Consider the following 20,161-nt stretch of genomic DNA (forward strand, 5'->3'; position numbering starts at 1 on the left):
GGATGAAGCCTACTTGATCATAATGGATAATATTTCTGATGTGTTCTTGGATTCGGTTTGCCAGTATTTTGTTGAGGATTTTTGCGTCGATGTTCATGAGTGAGATTGGTCTATAATTCTCTTTCTTGGTTGAGTCTTTGTGTGGTTTTGGTATCAGAGTAACCGGAGCTTCATAAAAGAAATTTGGCAATGACTCTTCTGTTTCTATATTGTGAAATACATTAAGGAGTATAGGTATTAGCTCTTCTTGGAAGTTCTGGTAGAATTCCGCATTGAAACCATCTGGTCCTGGGCTTTTTTTGGTAGGGAGGTTTTTGATAACCTCTTCTAATTCTTCGCGACTAACAGGTCTATTTAGATTGTTCACCTGGTCCTGGTTTAACTTTGGTATATGGTATTTATCTAAAAAAGTGTCCATTTCCTTTACATTTTCCAGTTTTATGGCATATAGGCTTTTGTAGTAAGATCTAATGATTCTCTGAATTTCCTCTGTGTCTGTGGTTATGTCCCCCTTTTCATTCATGATCTTATTAATTTGCAAATTCGCTCTCTGCCGTTTGATTAGTTTGGATAGGGGTTTGTCAATTTTGTTGATTTTCTCCAGGAACCAGCTTTTTGTTTCATTGATCATTTGTATTGTTTTCTGTGATCCTATTTTGTTGATTTCAGCCCTCAGTTTGATTATTTCCAGTCTTCTACTCCTCCTAGGAGCGTCTGCTTCTTTTTTTTTCTAGAGTTTTCAGGTGGACTGTTAAGTCTCCAATGTGAGCTTTCTCTGTTTTCTTTAAGTGGGCACTTAGTGCTATGAACTTTCCTCTTAGGACTGCTTTCATAGTGTCCCATAAGTTTGAGTATGTTGTTTCTTTATTTTCATTGAATTCCAGGAAGACTTTAATTTCTTTCTTTATTTCTTCCTTAATCCAAGTATGGTTCAGTAGTTGACTGTTCAGTTTCCATGAATTTGTAGGCTTTCTGGGGCTAGCATTGTTGTTGAATTCTAACTTTAATCCATGGTGATCTGATAAGACACAGGTGGTTACTAATATTTTTTTGTAACTGTGGATGTTTGCTTTGTTACCAACTATGTGGTCGATTTTTGAGAAAGTTCCATGAGCTGCAGAGAAGAAGGTATATTCCTTGCTATTTGGGTGGAATGTTCTATAGATATCTGTTAAGTCCATTTGATTCATTACCTCCACTAATTCTCTGATTTCTCTGTTAGGTTTCTGTCTGATTGACCTGTCCATTGGTGACAGAGGAGTGTTGAAGTCTCCTCCTATTAGTGTGTGCGGTTTGATGGCTGCCTTGAGTTTTAGCAATGTTTCTTTTATGTACATGGGTGCTTTTATATTAGGGGCATAGATATTCAGGATTGAGACTTCATCCTGATGAGCTGTTCCTGTTATGAGTATAAAATGCCCCTCTCCATCTCTTCTGATTGATTTAAGTTTGAAGTCAACTTTGTTAGAGATTAGTATGGCCACACCTGCTTGTTTCTTAGGTCCATTTGCTTGATAAGCCTTTTCCCAGCCCTTTACTCTGAGTAGGTGCCTGTCTTTGTGGTTGAGGTGTGTTTCTTGTAAACAGCAGAATGTTGGTCCTTTTTTTTTATCCAATCTCTTAGCCTGTGCCTTTTTATAGGTGAGTTGAGTCCATTGACATTAAGTGATATTAATGACCAGTGGTTGTTAACTCCGGTCACTTTTTTAGTCGTAGAATTTGTGTGATTCCCTTCTTTGATTTGTGTTGATGAAGGGTCTCTAGATGTCTGAGTTATTGTGGTCATTGTTAGACTCCTTGGTTAGTGATTTTCCTTCTATTACTTTCTATAAAGCTGGATTTGTGGCTGCATATTGTTTAAATTTGTTTTTATCCTGGAAAATTTTATTTTCTCCATTTATAGTGAACGAAAGCTTGGCTGGGTATAGTAATCTGGGCTTGCATCCATGGTCTCTTAGTTTCTGCAGTCCATCTATCCAGGACCTTCTGGCTTTCATGGTTTCCATGGAGAAGTCAGGTGTAAGTCTGATAGGTTTACCTTTTAAGTGATTTGGCCTTTTTCCTTTGCAGCTCTTAATATTCTTTCCTTATTCTGTATGCTTTGTGTTTTGATAATTATATGGCGAGGGGATGTTTTTTTTTGATCCAGTCTATTCGGTGTTCTGTATGCTTCTTGAACCTTCATAGGTATATCTTTCTTTAGGTTGGGAAAGTTTTCTTCGATAATTTTATTAAATATATTTTCTGGACCATTGAACTGCACTTCTTCTCCTTCTTCTACTCCTATTATTCTTAGGTTTGGTCTTTTTATTGTGTTCCATATTTCCTGAATGTTTTGTGATGAGAGTTTGTTGGACTTGCTGTTTTCTTTGATCAGTGTGTTTATTTTCTCTGTGGTATCTTCAGAATCTGAGATTCTTTCTTCTAACTCTTGTATTCTGTTGGTTATGCTTGTTTCTGTAGACTCTGTTTGTTTACTTAAATTTTCCATGTCCATCCGGCCCTCTGTTTGTGTTTTCTTCTTTGCCTCCATTTCAGTTTTCAAGTCTTGAACTGTTTCCATTATCTGTTTGATTGTTTTTCCTTGGTTTTCTAGGGTATAATTCACTGATTTATTCAATTCTTCAAACTTTCTGTTATATTTCTCATCCATTTCTATAACGGCATTTTTTACATGCTGTTTAAGGGCATCAATCACTTTCATGAAGTCAATCTTTTTCTACTTCTTCTTGATTAAGGTGTTCATGTCCTCCCGTTGTGAGGTCGCTGGTTTCTGGTGGCTTCATGTTGCTTTTCAGCTTGTTGGGCAAATTCTTGCCTTGGCGTCTGCCCATCTCTTCTTCCAAATGCTCCCTTATGGATCTTCTTTTACTGGATCAGGTCTCCTTGCCTACCCAACGCTGGCTCTCCCCAATGTTGGCTCTCCCCAACGCTGGCTCTCCTGGTGCCCCAACGCTGGCTCTCCCCAAAGCTGGCTCTCCTGGTGCAAAGAGATCAGGCCTCCGTGCTGATGGGGCAGCTTGCAAACAAAGCGCCTACCCTGCTTGGTGCAGGCAGGCCATAGAAGCAAAGGAACTCCCACCCGCTTGGGTGCCACGAGGATTCGGACCCAGTGCCCAGACAGGCTGGGCTGGGTGATGTTATGTGCCGAAAGAGGGCGGTGGGGCCGAAGTGGGGAGGGTTCTGGATGGAAGCTGGGTGGGCTAGGAAGAAAGAGGCGGTATGCCTGGAGTAGAGGCCCTGCAGAGAGCCCAGGAAGGATAGGGGTCCAAGGAACCTCTGAGCTCCCTGTCCCAGGCTGGCACCGGGCGGGGCCAGAAACTCACCCCAATGCTGGCTCTCCTGGCGCTGAGAGATCAGGCCTCCGTGCTGATGGGGCAGCCAGAGCCATTTTTCTGATCTTCAAGGGTTTGCTTACTAACTCTCTGCAGCTGCATTTGCTAAACTATCTTCAACATTTCCCAGAAGACTCAACATCTTAACCAGTTCTACAGCGTTCTTCTCTCAGCTCCCACAGAGGCCTCTCACTTGGTACATTGTGAATCACCTTTACCAATGTCATCACTGGGCCAATCCAAATCTAAAACACAGAACTTTCATACTTGAGTTTCTTCCTTTGAAGAGATAAACACTGATGTGAAATGCCAAGATAAACACCGCCCTCCTTTAAAATGGACCTGGTAACTGGAGTTTCTTATCTGATGCCTCAGAATTCAGAGAGCAGAAGAAACCCTTTCTCAGCATGAGGACCTGCAGACACTGTGGACTAGATTTGCCTTAGAAAAGCAGGATGTGAAATTCTAGGGGGAAAAATGGTTATAAGAGAAATGCTTCTGTTATGTTTTCCTCACTGGGAAATAGGAGCTGTGGTAAGACATGAACAGTGATTCATAACACATTTATTTGACTATTAAAATGATCAGGGAAACCTGTTCAGGGAACTAGGACCAGGTATGTTATAACATACCTATAATCCCAGCAGTAGAAAGGTAGAGGCAGGCTGATCAGAAGTTCAAGGTCATTCTTGACTAAGTGATAATTTCAAGAGCAGCCCCAGCTACTTGAAACACTGCCTACATGAAACAAACAAAAGATGTATTCAGGGAGAAGAAAGTTTCACAAATCAGAAATAAAAGCAATGCTATCTTTGGTAAGAACCCCAAGGAAATTCTTGGTAAAGTCAGGTGAACTAAGCTTCAGCTGATGCTTGCCCAGTGGTCCTTCAGCATCCTGTGAGGTGATTCAAAACCTCTCTCTAATGAATTGTAAGGATATTTAGGTCATCATATAAACAAGGTAAGTTTTCCTGTGTATGTTAAATCTGTATATTACTTATAATAGCTAATACAAAATTAACACTATGCACTTGCTATATTTGCAGGGGAACTATAACAAGAATGATTATTTGTATATATTCATTACAGATGAAATTTATTTTGAAATATTTATTTTACTTATTTTTATCTTCATTTTATGTGTGTTAGTATTTGCCTGGACATATGTATGTACACTGTGCCCATGACTGGTGCCTTTAGAGGCCAAGAGAGGATGCTAGATCCTCAGCACTGGGGAGGCAGAGGCAGGCAGAACTCTGTGAGTTCAAGGCCAGTCTGGTCTACAAGAGCTAGTTCCAGGACAAACTCCAAAGTTACAACAAAACCCTGTCTTGAAAACAAAATTTAAAAAGAAAAGAAAACAGAACATTTTACCCAAACATTGGAACATAGGCACATAAAATAAGAATATAAGATATCGCCCAAGCCGAGGTCCCCAGTTAGTTCCTTGGGCAGTTGAGGATAGGGAACCTGAAATGACCCTATCCTAGAGCAATACTGACGAATATCTTGCATATCATCACAGAACCTTCATCTGGTGATGGATGGAGATAGAGACAGAGACCCACACTGGAGCACTGGACTGAGCTCTCAAGGTCCCAATGAGGAGCAGAAGGAGGGAGAACATGAGCAAAGAAGTCGGGACCACGAGGGGTGCACCCACCCACTGAGACAGTGGAGCTGATCTATTGGGAGCTCACCAAGACCAGCTGGACTGTGACTGAAAAAGCATGGGATCAAACTGGACTCTCTGAACATGGCGAACAATGAGGGCTGATGAGACGCAAAGGACAATGGCACGGGGTTTTGATCCTACCTAATGTGATGGCTTTGGGGGAGCCTAGCCAGTTTGGATGTTCACCTTCCTAGATATGGACGGAGGGGGGAGTTCCTAGGTCTTACCACAGGGCAGAAAACCCTGACTGCTCTTTGGACTGGAGAGGGAGGGGGAAAGGAGTGGGGGGGAGGGGGAGAAGGGTGGGAGGAGGGGGCATAGGGTGGGAGGAGGGGGAGGGAAATGGGAGGCTGGGAGGAGGTGGAAACTTGTTTTTATTTTTTTTCTCCTTTTCTCAATAAAAAAAAAGAATATAAGATATCATAACAAATTTTATTTTTAAATAATTCTCTAATTATACATGTACATTTACCATTTATTTCATGCTAAAATAAAGTATCATACTAATTAAGTGATCATACTTATTTTTTATGTAAAATGATAAAGGCTGAATATTTAATACCACAGAGCACACATTGTCTTCAACATTCAACAATCAATATGTTGATTCTAGACTCACAATTGCTAAGAAAGCGACTTCGCATGAATATGTAGTGAAAATGACAGGCTTGTGTGTTGGGCCATTTCAGAAAGTGTTCGAAACAGTGTCCGAATCTCAAGGCAAAATTAATTTGGCAATTTCTATAAAACTCAAGTCAGTAGCTCAAACTGTATTTGTTTTTACATCAAAACATTCTAACAAAGCAATCACAAAGACATCTAATCTGATAGTTATACACGGAAGAATGATAGTAAGAAAACATTAAAATTCTTTGACTTCCATAATTATATCAGTATTTGTGTATCATAAAAAATAAAAAAATACAAACCTTGTGAATCATGACATGTAGTAGTTTCAAGGATGACCCAGGATTTGTTGACTTTCATGGCGTGAGAGCACATGCAGTACAGAGCATATGTGTTCAACATTTCAGACCTGAGGTTGTGGTGAAGTTTCACAGCACAACACAGGTGAGAGCCATCAGGAACATCTCAGATCCTTTGCATGCTTTATTATATAATTAATTCTTGGTCTTGATGAGTTCAGTATGTTTTGCTTTATGGGTACAGAAATCGTTCGCTTGCAGCCCCCACAATGATCCACATGGCAAGGAGGTGAAGCCAACAGATGTGAAATTGAGATCTAGCACATGATTCCAATCCCAGTGCTTGGGTTGTCAGATGACATCTCATTTTTCAGCCACTGAATATAGTTTCTCAGAAAATCTGCGCTACAAGATTCATGAGAATCTCAGTATCTGACAGACAGATGTACAAAATGAGATGAGGAGGGTCGAGATGAGGAGGTAGTTTTCCTCTTGTATGAATGAGCTTATCCTTTTTTGAAGTTTTTTAAGGCTCGACAATTTGGGGGCAGTTCTTGTCCTATATTGCCTGTGAGACACCTCTAAATGTCATCTGATTAGGCCATGCCCAGTATAGAGTTAGGTCCCCCCTCACAAGCCTCTTAATAGATATACGTAGGTGACACATGCTTATGTGCATACATGAATAGAAGCAAGCACACACACACACACACATGCCTAAAAGTAAACTTTGTAATTTAAAAGTTCATACATTTAAACATTTAAAAACTTAAAATAAGATCTAAAATGTATCCCAAGTCAAATATAACTCAACCACTCCCCTTTTGCAAAGTTGATAAGTGATTAATCACATGGCTAGTCAGTAATTGTTATTACGACAACTCAGGATTTCCATCTCTTAAGCTTGTGACATTTTATATACAATAGCCACAGTCATATTCTGGTCAGTGATAAATATTGGAAGTTTCCTTATCTTGCAGGTAAACAACAGCTATCTAGTTGAAGTTATGTCAACTCATTAGGGGGAATTTGTAGTAGGGTTTGTAAACCTAGTCAACTATCCACGATTAGTGAAGTCATGGAACTTAGTAGAGAACTTACTGCTGCTATTTACAAAGCCAGTATAATTTCTAACTCCATTTTAGATATTTATCTACTCTTATACACACAGATGAGTGTAGCTTGTACCAAAGAATCTTCTTAGGGCATCAGATGGAGACCATTACAGAAATCCACAACTGGCCATAATGCAGAGAAGAGTTAACTGTGGCACCAACTACAACGCAATCCATATAACTAAGGCTCAGAGAACACTGAAGAAGAGGGAACAGAAAGAATATAAAAACTAGGACATCTTCTGTGAGGTGGTACTGTCTATCTATGATAGAAAAATATGATAGGGAAACTGCACCTATGAAATATCAACAATGCACAGTGACAAGACCAGTTGATCAACACAGATAGTGGAGATCTCACAAAATTACCTCTTGATGAAGATCTACAAACAATTACTGGATGCTGGGAGGGAAAGAATCAGTCTTCTTTCAGAATGAACAAAAACAGACTTAGCACGTTTTAAACATATATGCATATACAGTTTTATCATATACAATATGTACATATAAATATGTATTTATAGATGTATATACATACACATATATGTCGTTATATAAACAATAATAATCAAAGAGAAAGACACTATACTTGAGAATGGGGGATGTGGAAGGGATTTAAGAGAGTTAAACTGGGCATAGCTGGACAGGAGAAGAATAGTGATGTGATTCTATTTCAATTAACAATGTATTTGATAAACATATTTGGTAGTCAGATCTGTATCTAATATTTGGGGCAAATTTGTTTTCTTTCATTACCCAATGTACACAAAGCCCTCCAAAGTCTTACTTAATGTAACTATACATCTAAGCTCATACATTAAAAATATTCTATTATCATGAAATCAGATCTTTGCATATGTCAGCTTTTATCTTTAGAACTGAAGTCCTCACAGCAATCAGCCTATAGCTGAGTGTTAATAGTCTTTTACCTTTTTATAGTCATACTTTCTTGTTTGTGGAAGAGAAAGCCAATTAACCTTTCTAGAGAAATAGTATTACAATTAACTCCTCAATATGTTCAGTACTAGCTAATTCTCAACAATGAATTTTCCTATTGAATTGTTATAAAATCTTTGGCTAGAAATAGCTGTGGCAAACTCACAATAAGGCTGATCTTCAAAATAAGCTACTCCCTTTTGAGAGAGAAGGAAAATGGTTTTGAATCCATGTGCCATTGTAAGTAGGTTCACCCTCAAAGTTCAGATAAAAAGAGAATATGATCATGCCAACTTAATTAAAAGCAAAGGAGATATAAGGTGATAATTTTGGCTGCTAATTCCCATGGGAGCCATTGTTGCAATCTCTACAAACCATATAATGCACTGCCAATTGTCTCTCTTTTGCTGAATTATGGATTCAATCCTGGCTTCTACTTTTGTCTTAGTAGCCATTTTGTCTATGCAATGATATCTCTCTCATAAATGCATCAGCATTTGAATATCAACAGCAGTACTAAGTAAGCAGGAAACAGTGAATTTCCTAGTACTTCCTAGAATAGGTATAAATCAGGTTCATGTTTTCCACTTACCTTTTTAGGGAGTAGGGTGTGAGGAGAGCACAGAAGCTTTATAACCCCACTCCAAACTTCAATCCGGATTCTGCCAGCTGATTTCTTAATCTAAAACCATAAATTGTGGGAATTAATTCAGGCAAGATATACAAACTTACAAACTTCAACATGTGTAGATACAAATGGAGCTGATTGTGTGTAGGTATTATAACTACTGTGAGCAGTAAATGAAATGAGTTGTGAAAAATACGTAAGATATACTTGATGCTTGATAAATTGCTTCCTTTCCTTTCTTAAACACCGTGAATATAAAATTATTTACTATCAAAAGAAATGCATTTATGACATCTTAGCACTCCTGTGAGGTTCCACCATAGAAATCTTTATTTAAATAAACATTCAGAATTGTGAGTTATATGAACATGTAATTGTATACAGAAGAGATGCAACTAGAATGACCATGCCTATGACGTTTAGTTGTGATTATTTTTACAAAACAGAAATAAAGAGGAACATTTTAATACATATTTAGAGACATTTAATGAATTTATTTGAAATTCCAAATTTTAAAACTGTACCTGGCCTTTCAGGCAACGTCTGTGCTTTCACAAGCAAGTCCTTAGGGACCATGATCATGCCCAACTAACCTCAAAAATTTTTTTATCATGTAATCACCTTTTCCTTTTTTTCATTAAAACTTGAAGGAAAAAAAAAACAAGTAACCTCATACAATTAAGTCATTGATGTGAAAGATCACTCACTCTTTTCTACTGCCGTTGGCCACCACGGCTAAAGGTGAAAATGCTTTGCAGAAGCCATTAACTGAGGTTTGCTAGCTCTTTGTTAATTATGAAGACTGTCTTTTTGCTGAATTGAAATCTGCCTTGCAGTTTTTGTCACCCCATTCTATTTTATCCTGTGGTAGCATGCAGTATGCAGTGACTCCATCTTTCACAGCGTCAGAATGATTTGCTCTATTTCTATACCTCAAGGAACAATGTTTGGAGAACAACCACCCACCAAGTTTCAGGACATTCAGAGCTGATGTCATTGATGACCAGTATCTCCCAGAGTCTGCTTGGAGTTCAAACATGGAATTGTAGCACTCACCGGATCATAGCTATTCATTCAGGAAAGAGCATGAGAGTTATCCCAAAGCAGAATACTAACTTTGAATTTCTGAGTAATTAAAGTGCTCATGTTTTCAGCAGTTTGGTAGTATAGATCATCTGGTCACCAACTGACAGTGAAAATCAAGAACCTGTCTGGGCATGAGATCAAGAGTCATATGAAGGACAGAAAGAGTGATTCAGTCCATAAATATACAACCAGGTGCCTTACAGGGTATAAGGCTATTAAATTATTCATTAATAGTTTTTTTATATTAGATTGTATATTAACACAAGTGAAAGTGAAAGACTTAAATGATAAAAACCAAGACATTGAAAAAATTTAATAAGATATCAGAAGATTAAAAGATCCCTCATGCTCATGGGCCTGTAAAATTAACATAGTAAAAATGGCCGTCTACCAAAAGAAAAATAGGCTTAACCATAACACACATACGAATAGCCTATTTATATATTTTATATGTTTGAAGATGTTTGCAATCTTCTCTCCATAATCTATTAAGATCATTCTATTTCTGCTTGTATAAAGTAAGTTTACCAATTTCCATTCAGTTTCTATTAGGTAATCATTAATGTATTATGAATAACAGATAATAAAAACATTGACATAAATGATAAAACAAGTTGTCCACTCTCTCCATACCTTTTCAGTAGCACTTGAAGTCTTAGATAGGGCAATAAGACAACAGAAAGAGAGAAAAGGATACAAATGGAAAGGGAAGATGTTAAAGTATCTTTATTTGCAGGTGATATGGTAGTATACATCAGGAACCCTAGAAGTTCTACTGGGAAACTCCTATAGCTGATAAACAATTTCAGCCAAGTGACATTATACAAAATTAATTCACAAAATCAGCCCTAATGCTCACAAATGACAAAAAGAATGTGAAAGAAATCAGGGACGCAACACCTTTCACAATTGCTTCAAATAAAACATCTTAGAATATTCTAATCAAGCTATTGAAAGTCTTATGGGACTAAAAAATTAGGACACTGAAGAAAGAAATTGAATAAGATGTCAGAAGATGAAAAGATCTCTCATGCTCACAGATCAGTAGTAAAAGTAGTACAAAATGGCCATCCTACCCAAACAATCTACAGATTCAATGCAATCCCCATCAAAATTCCAATACAATTTATCACAGATATTGAATGAACATTCTTCGGCTTCATATACAAGAGTAAGAAACTCAGAATAGACAAAACAATCTTGAATAAGAAAAGGCTTGGTGGAGGTATCACCATTCCCTATTTCAAGTTGTACAACACATGGTATTGGTGCATAAACAGATACATTGACCAATGGAATTGAAGAACCAAACATAAATCCACCCACATATGGACATCAGATTTTTTTTCATAAAAAAAGCCAGAAATACACACTGGAAAAAAGACAGAATCTTCAATAAATGATGTTGGTCAAACTGAATGGTTATATGTAGAAGAATACAAAACATCCTTTATGCACAAAATCTAACTCCAAATGAATCAGTAATCTCAACAGAAAACCAGATATACTGAAGTTAACAGAAGAGAAATTGGGGTAGTCCCCAATTTTTCCTTCCCTACTTGCAGAGGAAAAAAAGACTTTCTGAATTTCTGAACATTGTTAGTATAGGACGGAAGATTGACAATTTTGTGGGGGGAGGGGGAGAGGTGTGGGAGGAAGGGGGGGAATGGGAAAAAGGGAGGAGGCGGAAATGTTTTTCAACAAAAAAATAAATAAATAAAAATAAAAAATAAAAATAAAAAAAAGTGACCTCATGAAACTGAGAAGCTCGTGCATGACAAAGGACACCATTATTTGGGCAAAGCAGCAGCCTACAGAATGGCAAAATATTTTTTATCAACTATACATGTGATAAAGAGCTAATATCCAAAATATATGAAGAATTTATTAAATTAGATATGAAGTAAACAAATAACCGAATTTCAAACAGGGTACATATCATAAATAAAAAATTCTCAATCTAGGAAACTCATATATCTGAGAAACATGTAAAGAAACATCTAACATCTTTAGACAATATGGAAATGCAAATCAAAACTACTTTGGGATTTCTTATCACACCTACTTGTCAGAATAGCTAAGATCAATGAAACAAGTGACAGCTCATGCCTGCAAAGATGTGGACTAAGAGGAACACTCATTCATTGCTGGGGGGAGTACAAACTTGTACAGTCACTATGGAAATCAGTGTGGTGGTTCCTCAGGGAGATAGGAATCAATCTACCTCCAGGTCCAGCTACACCACACTTGGGGATGTACCCAAAAGACACTTCAGCCTACCCAAGAAACAATTGCCCAAACATGTTCATTGCTGCTCTATCCATAATAGCCAGAAATTAGATACAACCTCATTGTCCCTCAGCAGAAGAATAGGTAAAGAAAATTTGGTACATTTATACAATGAAATATTACTCAGCAACTAAAACTGACATCACAAAATTTTCAGGTAAATGTATAGAACTTGAAAATAAGCCATCTTCACTGAAGTAACCCAGACCCAGAAAGACAAGTATAGCATTGACCCATTTATATGTGGAAATTAAGTCAGTGATAAATAAGCTACTTATATGCACCCTAACCCAGAAGCAATTTCCAATTGATAATCACTTGCAAATGAATATTTAATTTCCTCCAAGGAAGACTTTTACTCTTATGGGTAGGCTCCATGCCCAGCAGTAGATGGCCAAGGGAAAACACACTCAACAGCATCTTCGGAGGTTCCTTTCTCAGTGTTGTGTCAGGGTTCTTGAAAGTGCAAGAACGTGGTTCTCTGTTCTCCCTCCTGTGTTCTTTTGTTTCAGCTTGTTTGTTTTGTTCAGTTATGATGTGATACGTTTTACTTTGTATTTTTTTTTATTGTTACCACTTAGAAGCCTGTTTGTTTCCTAATGACAGACAAAACAGCATAGATCCTGAAGGGGTGTGGAAGAAGTAAGGGTAGTGAAAACCTTAGACTATATTATATGAGGGAAAAATACTTTCAATAAAAGGGAGGAAAGGAAAAGAAAAGCATATAAAAAGAAAATGTTCACTAAATATTTAATCTACTTCATAAGAAGGGTGACACATTTTCTAACAATTCTGGAGACTTGTTTAAGGATTTCTGTGAATTTAGAAGGCAACTACAGTCTTTGTTATTTCATTAATAAATCAGAAATTCAAATGAATTTCATTAGATAATATTTTATTAGCAATTTAAATTACTATGTATTTCAAAACACTCTAAATATATTCATCAACATCCTGTGGTGGTCCATTTTCACAAGCTTAACCTTAAAAGATTATTTATAGTTAATTCAAAATTCAAAGTTTAAAGCAAAAAATCAAGCGTGCATTTCTATGTTGTATACAATTCCATCCTATATTCTGTTTTTTGGTCTTTTCTTTTTTCTTTTTCTTTTGTTTTTGTTGTTGTTGTTGTTTCAAGACAGGGTTTCTCTATAGCTTTGAAGCCTGTCCTGGAACTAGCTCTTGTAGAGGCTGGCCTCATCCTATATTGTAACCACTCAAAAACTTGAGAATGTAGGGTGAGATTACAGGTGCTTGTCACCAATCCAGACAGCCTGAACTAGATAATCAGGACACGAATGTAAGAAGAGAATCAGCTCCTTTAAGTTGTTTGCTGACCTTCAAGCTTACATGCTATGTGGGTACACACACACACACACACACAAACACACACACACATGCACAGGTATCCACGAATAAATAAATATATAAATATTTCTTAAAATTTTTAAATAGATGATGTGGTGCCTTTCCAGACTGTCTAAAGGAACTAAGCCTCCTGAAAACAATAATCAATCTAGGATCAGCACTCATTTGTGTTTCTGTTGCAAATATGACAGACTTGGTGTCCTAGGCTTCACAGATTTCATCTCATTTATTTCTCAATTTCGTGACAAGAAAATTGAGGTAGAATTAAGCCACATGGACTAAAATTGCATGACTTGTAGGTGGCAAAGCCAGTAATGAAAATGATTTCTTTTAGGGGGGAAGGGACACTCTATGAAGACAGTCATCAACAAGCCGTTCTTCTTGGCAGTCACACATTTAACGAGGTGACATTTGATAATGAGTTTGTTTCTTTTCAAACTCAGAGATAATTGAATAGACTTAAGGAAAATATACATCAAACACATAGTTCTCATTTATACTAAAAATACATCCCAAATAGCATGGCAACCAGTGCTGTGGAGGAGTCCTTTTGGACCAGATGGACAAACTGAAGTGTAGGCCTGCCTTGCAACAGCCTGTGAAAACAGCTCTTTTTGTACAGTCTCCCTGTCTGGGCCCCTTCCTCTTCCAGATCTGGCAAGACACTGTTTGCTCATTTCTTAATGTAACTGCATTCCTTGGTTTCATTTATTTATCTTATTCTGGAGACACCTACTGCTCAATAGCTCCCCTAAGGAAGAGTACTGAGAATCACCTATAGTAGACTCTGCACTCAGGTCATTGCTTCTATTCCAAGGTAAGGCATGCATTTCAGCTTTAATTCTAGGAAAGAGATGAAAATCTTTAGTTTATTCCAAGTACTATCAACTAAGTGGAGAACTGGGGGTATAGAAAGATGATGAGGGACACGACCAAAGGTGCACTGCAAACTTCACACCCAGGCAGCATCCAGCGGCGGAGGTCCCACCTGCTTGTCTCTCTGTTCTTTCTTCTTCAGCCCCAGTTCCTTTGTCCACAATGCTCTCCTTCCCTTTCCTGTGGATGGGACTTGGTCAGAGGCTCCTCAAGACTTTCCCAAATCCGTGACACATTGCCAATGAAACAGAAAAGCAAGAGGGACTTTTGTCTCAGGGTGTGGTGTTTTCCCACCTTCTCTCTGGCAGGGTGTGAATGGGCAGTCGAATTATCAAAAAGAACACAGTGTGCACATATTTCATTAACTGAACAGACAGTGACTATACAGCATGTATAAACGTGTGCAATTATTTTGTAAAAGAAACAATCAAGACCTAATGGTATTCAGTACCAGATATTAGCAAAGTAAAGAATAGATTAAAATTTGGGCAAGAGAAAAATTTAAGTAGATGACTTCATTATCTCAGAACTAAAAATATTTGTGTTATTTCTCATTCTATAACATTAACAAAACAGATCATTTTAATTTGTGTTTTCCTTAGCACCACTCCTAGACAATTTAAATATATTCACAGGCAACATCAAATAGAATAAACCTGAAAAAACCATTTGGGGTAGTGGAGAGCTCGTGATTAATGTAGATAGTCTACCTTACAGATGTGACACTGAAACATATTCCATTTGATATTCTACCAATATTATAAAAATAGTTTATCTTTGGAAGGTGTAAAGTTTAATAACACCTGAAGACATCACTTCTTTAAAGGTGTCATTTCAACCATTCTATTACACTGTGGCCTGAAAAAAAAAAACTCACAACATTCTCTGTACAGTCTCGGTATTTGAAGAACTGTTTAGGAACATCTGGTATGATACTTCGAGAATCCAAGAACAAAAGGGTGTAGACAGCAAACCAGGGCTGGCAGTGTGTCTGTCATCCGTGCACGGCTTCTGATAATCTTGATGTCGAGTGTGCATATGCTGCTTTTCACTTGCAAGGTTTTATTATGTCTTAACAGAAGGCTGAGCAATAACAAGTGTTCTTTTATTTGTCAGATTTTAGGCATTCTGGTGAATGTTTGTGAAATGAAGTTCAAGTTTATTTAGAAAAGGTTTTATTGTGAATTTAAACCTGGGCATTCCAAACCCAGACTCAGAATGACAGAAATTAGACATTCTCTCTCATATGTGGATCCTAACTTTTAAAATTTACACATGTGTGCATGCATTTTCTTTTTTCTGCTGTGATAAATACTGAACAAAAACAAATTGGAGGGGAGGAATGTGTTTATTTGGCTTTGGTGTCCCCATTATAGTTGATCACTAAAGGAAATCAGGGCAGGAACTCAAGCACCAGCAGAAACAAGAACAAGGGAGAAAAGCTGCCTCTTGGCTTGTTCTCCTTAATGTCTCCAGCTTTCTTATATCATAAAAGAACACCTACCCACAGTGGGCATCACCCACTGTGGGCTGGGACCTCACAATCAGTCATTAACAAAGAAAATTCCCTACTAATACACTCACAGGACAATTTAATGAAGCCAGTTCTCCAGTTTAGATTCCTTTTTCTCAGAAATGTCTAGGGTTTTGTCAAGTTGTCAAAAACTAACCAACAGTATATAATATATATTATATGATGCTAGATATATACATATATATATTTATATAGTGTGTGTATATGTATATAGTGAGTGTTGTATAGGCTGTCACATTAAGTATGAGACCCTTGGAGTAGGTGAGGGCAAAGAACACAGGTAACATGAAAACAGAAAAAAGACTACTGGTGTACAAGGGTACAATGTGTCAGGGGGATGGCGAGAAGAGAAAGGGAAGAGAATCAGCAAAAACAATCTGCAAAAATTATGCAACAAAGCATAATTTGTATAATAATTAAAATATTTTTATGAGAAAGGGGTGGTAGGACATGCAAAAGAACAGTAACATATTACACAGTAAATGCAGAAAAAGATCATACAATGTATTCTGATTATCATTTCCCTTCTGCCATTTCCTCCCAGATCCTTCAACCTCCCCATCAAACCAATTCCATGCCTTTTCTTTCTCTCTTTAGAAAATGAACAAAGAGGCAGTCAAATGAACAAAAAAAAAGATCAGAATTAAAACACACACAATAAACTATCTCTTACACACACACACACACACAGAGAGAGAACACAAGTACATACACGGAAACTTTAACATACAAGCAAAAGGCATTAAGACATAGTAAAATGCCCAAACAAAGTAATATAAGACAAAATGTTTACAAAAAGTTCTTTGAGCTCATTTTGTGTTGGCTGTCCACTCCTGGGTGTGGGCTCTCCCCTGAAGTGTGACTAATATGCCCAGAGAGACTCCACTAAAGAAAACTAAGTTTTCATTCACAAGTGAGTGTCAATTATAGATATCTGTTGGGTTAGGGGTGGGAGCATGTGTCTCCACCCCCCTCCCCCCCCAGTGCTGAAACCTCATCTGACATGAATTTTGCAGGTTACCACAGTCTCTGTGAGTTCAGATGTGCATCAGTCTTCCTGTGTCTAGAAGGCATTGCTTCCGTGGAGTCACCCATCCCTTCAACAATCTGTCTGCTTCCTCTTGAGATTTGAAGATGACATCCCATTTAGGACTGAGTGTTCCAAAAGCTCCCAGTTTCTAAACACTGTCCAGTGGTGGGTCTCTAAATGCAGGTTTTTTATTGATTTTTATTGAGCTCTACAGTTTTCTCTCAAATGCAGGTTTCTTAAGAACAAGACAGGTTTTCCTGTTTTTTCTGTAGAGGGAATGTCAGGGCAGTGCTTAGGAACAAACTCAGGGCCCTTCACATGCTAGGCAAGCATTCTACCTCTAGGATATATTCTCAGTCTTTCCGTAGGGCACTTTAAAACTAACTGGGCCAAATTTGCCATATTTTAAATTGAAAATATTGTGTCTCTTAAAATATGTTCCCCTTCACCCATGCATTGGCTGTCTGGAGTTTAAGTCTTTCGTAAGAGATAGACTACTTTGTCAGAAGAGATAGCTCTGTTTGATAGTTAGCCAGAGCTAAATTCAAGGACTTTACCATGGTTCATAGAGGGCACTGGGTTCCACCTGAAGAGAAAAATAGGCCTAGTCTGGAATTATTTATTCTCTCAGAAGTAAAGTCTTCAAAGATTAGATAATTGCCTGATTGTCTGATACATAAGAGGTGGTAGAATATCTGCCCATTGCCTAAGCCAATAATGGACATGAGATGGACATAAGCTGAGCAGAGAAATAAGGACGTAGGCTGCAACCAAAACATTAATAATATTCTCAAACCACACAATCTCAGGTTTCAAACATTCCTTCTGAAGAGAAATTAAAAATTCATTGGAGTATTCAATCTTCTAATGCCATTTATCAGTAATGTCATATACACTACTAATTTATTAGAACGTGATTTATCTTGATTATTTTATTTATAAAAAATGCATATCTATGTATGGCTAGGCCAAGCAGCGCAGCTGAGATTTCTTGATTCACAGAGGATGGAAGGCTGCAGATGGTCCACACCCGGCAGCAGAATAGAGTAAGTGAGACTACAGTCTTCCACTTGAGCATTCGGGATTTTATAACTACCCTGGCAGATACACTGAGGAAAGCGACTACTTAAGAAGGGTTCTAGTATCAGAATAAACTTCTAGGTTATCACCATGAGATGCCAACAGCACATTTCCTTCTCTCGAAAAAAGAAAAAAAATTGCAAAATTAGACTTTGAATTCTTGAAAGAATGGTGTTTCTTCAAGTCCATCCATCCTAAGCAACAGACTATGACTGGCTATAATAAACAAGAAAAATGTTAATTATTAGAAATATATTGAACTTCAAAGCAGAGAAAAATGTAGAGCTCTATAAAAATCAATATTTTTTTTAAAATGAAAAAATTTAGTGCCAATGCTCAAATATGCATTTGAACTCAAAGAAGATAAGACCGCCTAGGTCGCAACATAGGAACTCTTTGGTTAGGATTTACCCAAGGAATTGTCACTCTGCCTAAGAATTATTACTCTGAACTGCCTTTGACTAGGCCTGAATTCTAAGAAATCCTGTTACCTACATACTTTAGAAGTCCTGTACATCCAATAGGTCAGATGTCTTTATGTATATACTTAATATAATCTCTCAACTATAAAGAATACCAATTCCTAAGGACAGAATCATAAGCATCAACACAGATCCTATACTCCATCCCTAGCTTTATCCATAAATTACATATTAGAGTAATTTTTCTTAATGGGGGATATATCTAAAGAAACAGAAATGGAAAGAATGAGTGATATCTAGCAGACAGGGAAGCCATGTAGCAAGGATTATTTTACTCAAGGAAGTAGAGCAATGCTCTCAGAATACAGTGAACATCAAGTCAGTTTCCTTGAGTGTCGCGTCCACCCTCGACCAGCAAGGAAAACGCAACACCCGGAGCTCTTCTTGCGGCAGTTTTCAGGACTTTATTCACAGAAATCCATCTCCTTCTCCTTCTCTTTCTCTCTCTCCTCTCTGGGCAAACCTCTCCCAGCCCTTAAGTAGGCAAGGGCTGCCAACCCCGAACTGCCAGGTGGGCACTGCCCATAGGTTCACGCATATGCAGGCAGCTGATAATCATTGCGTGATCATAGCATAGGTCAGGCCTTAGACATCTCAGGAGTTGATTATACATCTCCATCAGGTGTGACACCACGCAGCGCGCTACACTTGAGGAGTGGGAATTTTTGTATAGGACTAAATAATGAAAAACTAATGCTTTGTTCTTTAAAAGAACAGAAAGGGGGAGAGAAGAAATGGGGAAACAAGTAAGGCATCAGCAAATACTTGTAACTCAAGTACCTACAGATATTTTAATGTATCTTCCAACTTTGCTTTCTGGAAACTCACTTTACAATAATTTTTATGTAGAAATCCCATGTCCCAAGAATTCTATAAAATAATTTCACCAACCTATGTTATAATGTATATCTAAAGATTTTAGATCAATAAACCATTGTATTATACTAATAGCTAAGTATATTTGAATGATAGTCATGTCAATTACTTATTTGTATTTAATTTTAAAGAGACTATAAATATAATTTATTTAAATTGTTGAGGCCTTAAATAACTATTAAATAATAACATTTTTCTCTTTTTCATATAGAGTGAATACATATAAACCTAAAATTTCTTACCATTTTAGTATCAAAAGAAGAAGGAATCATATTTTAATTAGCACTTATAAGTTTCAGACTGATATTTATAATACCCACTTACAAAATAACACAAGGGTTGCTTGCCAAGAACTAAAAGAATATCATCAACATGCTTTTCTTTCTAACATTGGTTTTTGTTTTACTGAGGATATCTTTAGGTAGTGCATAAGAATTAAATGAAGTAGGCCTGAAATAACCACCCTTATGAAAAACATTATACTTTACTGTTATTTGTTGGCATGTAATTTGCTTTTAGTCTTCCATGCTTTGCCTTTAACCAAGGTCTTAAATGAAATAAAATCTTAAGTAAGTAGATTGAAGTGAGACATGATTAAAACAACACATGTTCTTTTAGTATAAAAACTGAGCACATTATGTTACAGCAGGTATTCACTAAAAATTCTTTCCAGGCAGATGCTATCTCAGCTGCTCAACACAGAAACACACTATCTGAAATCAGAGAAAGAATTCTAGTCTTATTTCAAATTCTGTGGGGCAGTGCTTCCCACTACAGCTTCTACCAACGGTAGTAAAAAGCCCACAGTCAATCTCTGGCCTGCCTGAGATTTTAGAAGCACAGGAAACTACCATTAGCCACTCCACCCTTAGGTGAAAAATTACTCCTTACCTCTCATAATGCTAAGATATCAAAAACGAAATTA

Source organism: Microtus oregoni, unplaced genomic scaffold (genome assembly GCF_018167655.1).
Source record: "Microtus oregoni isolate MIOR12 unplaced genomic scaffold, Mior012 000014F_ref0000157, whole genome shotgun sequence".
NCBI classification, from domain to species: Eukaryota; Metazoa; Chordata; class Mammalia; order Rodentia; family Cricetidae; genus Microtus; species Microtus oregoni.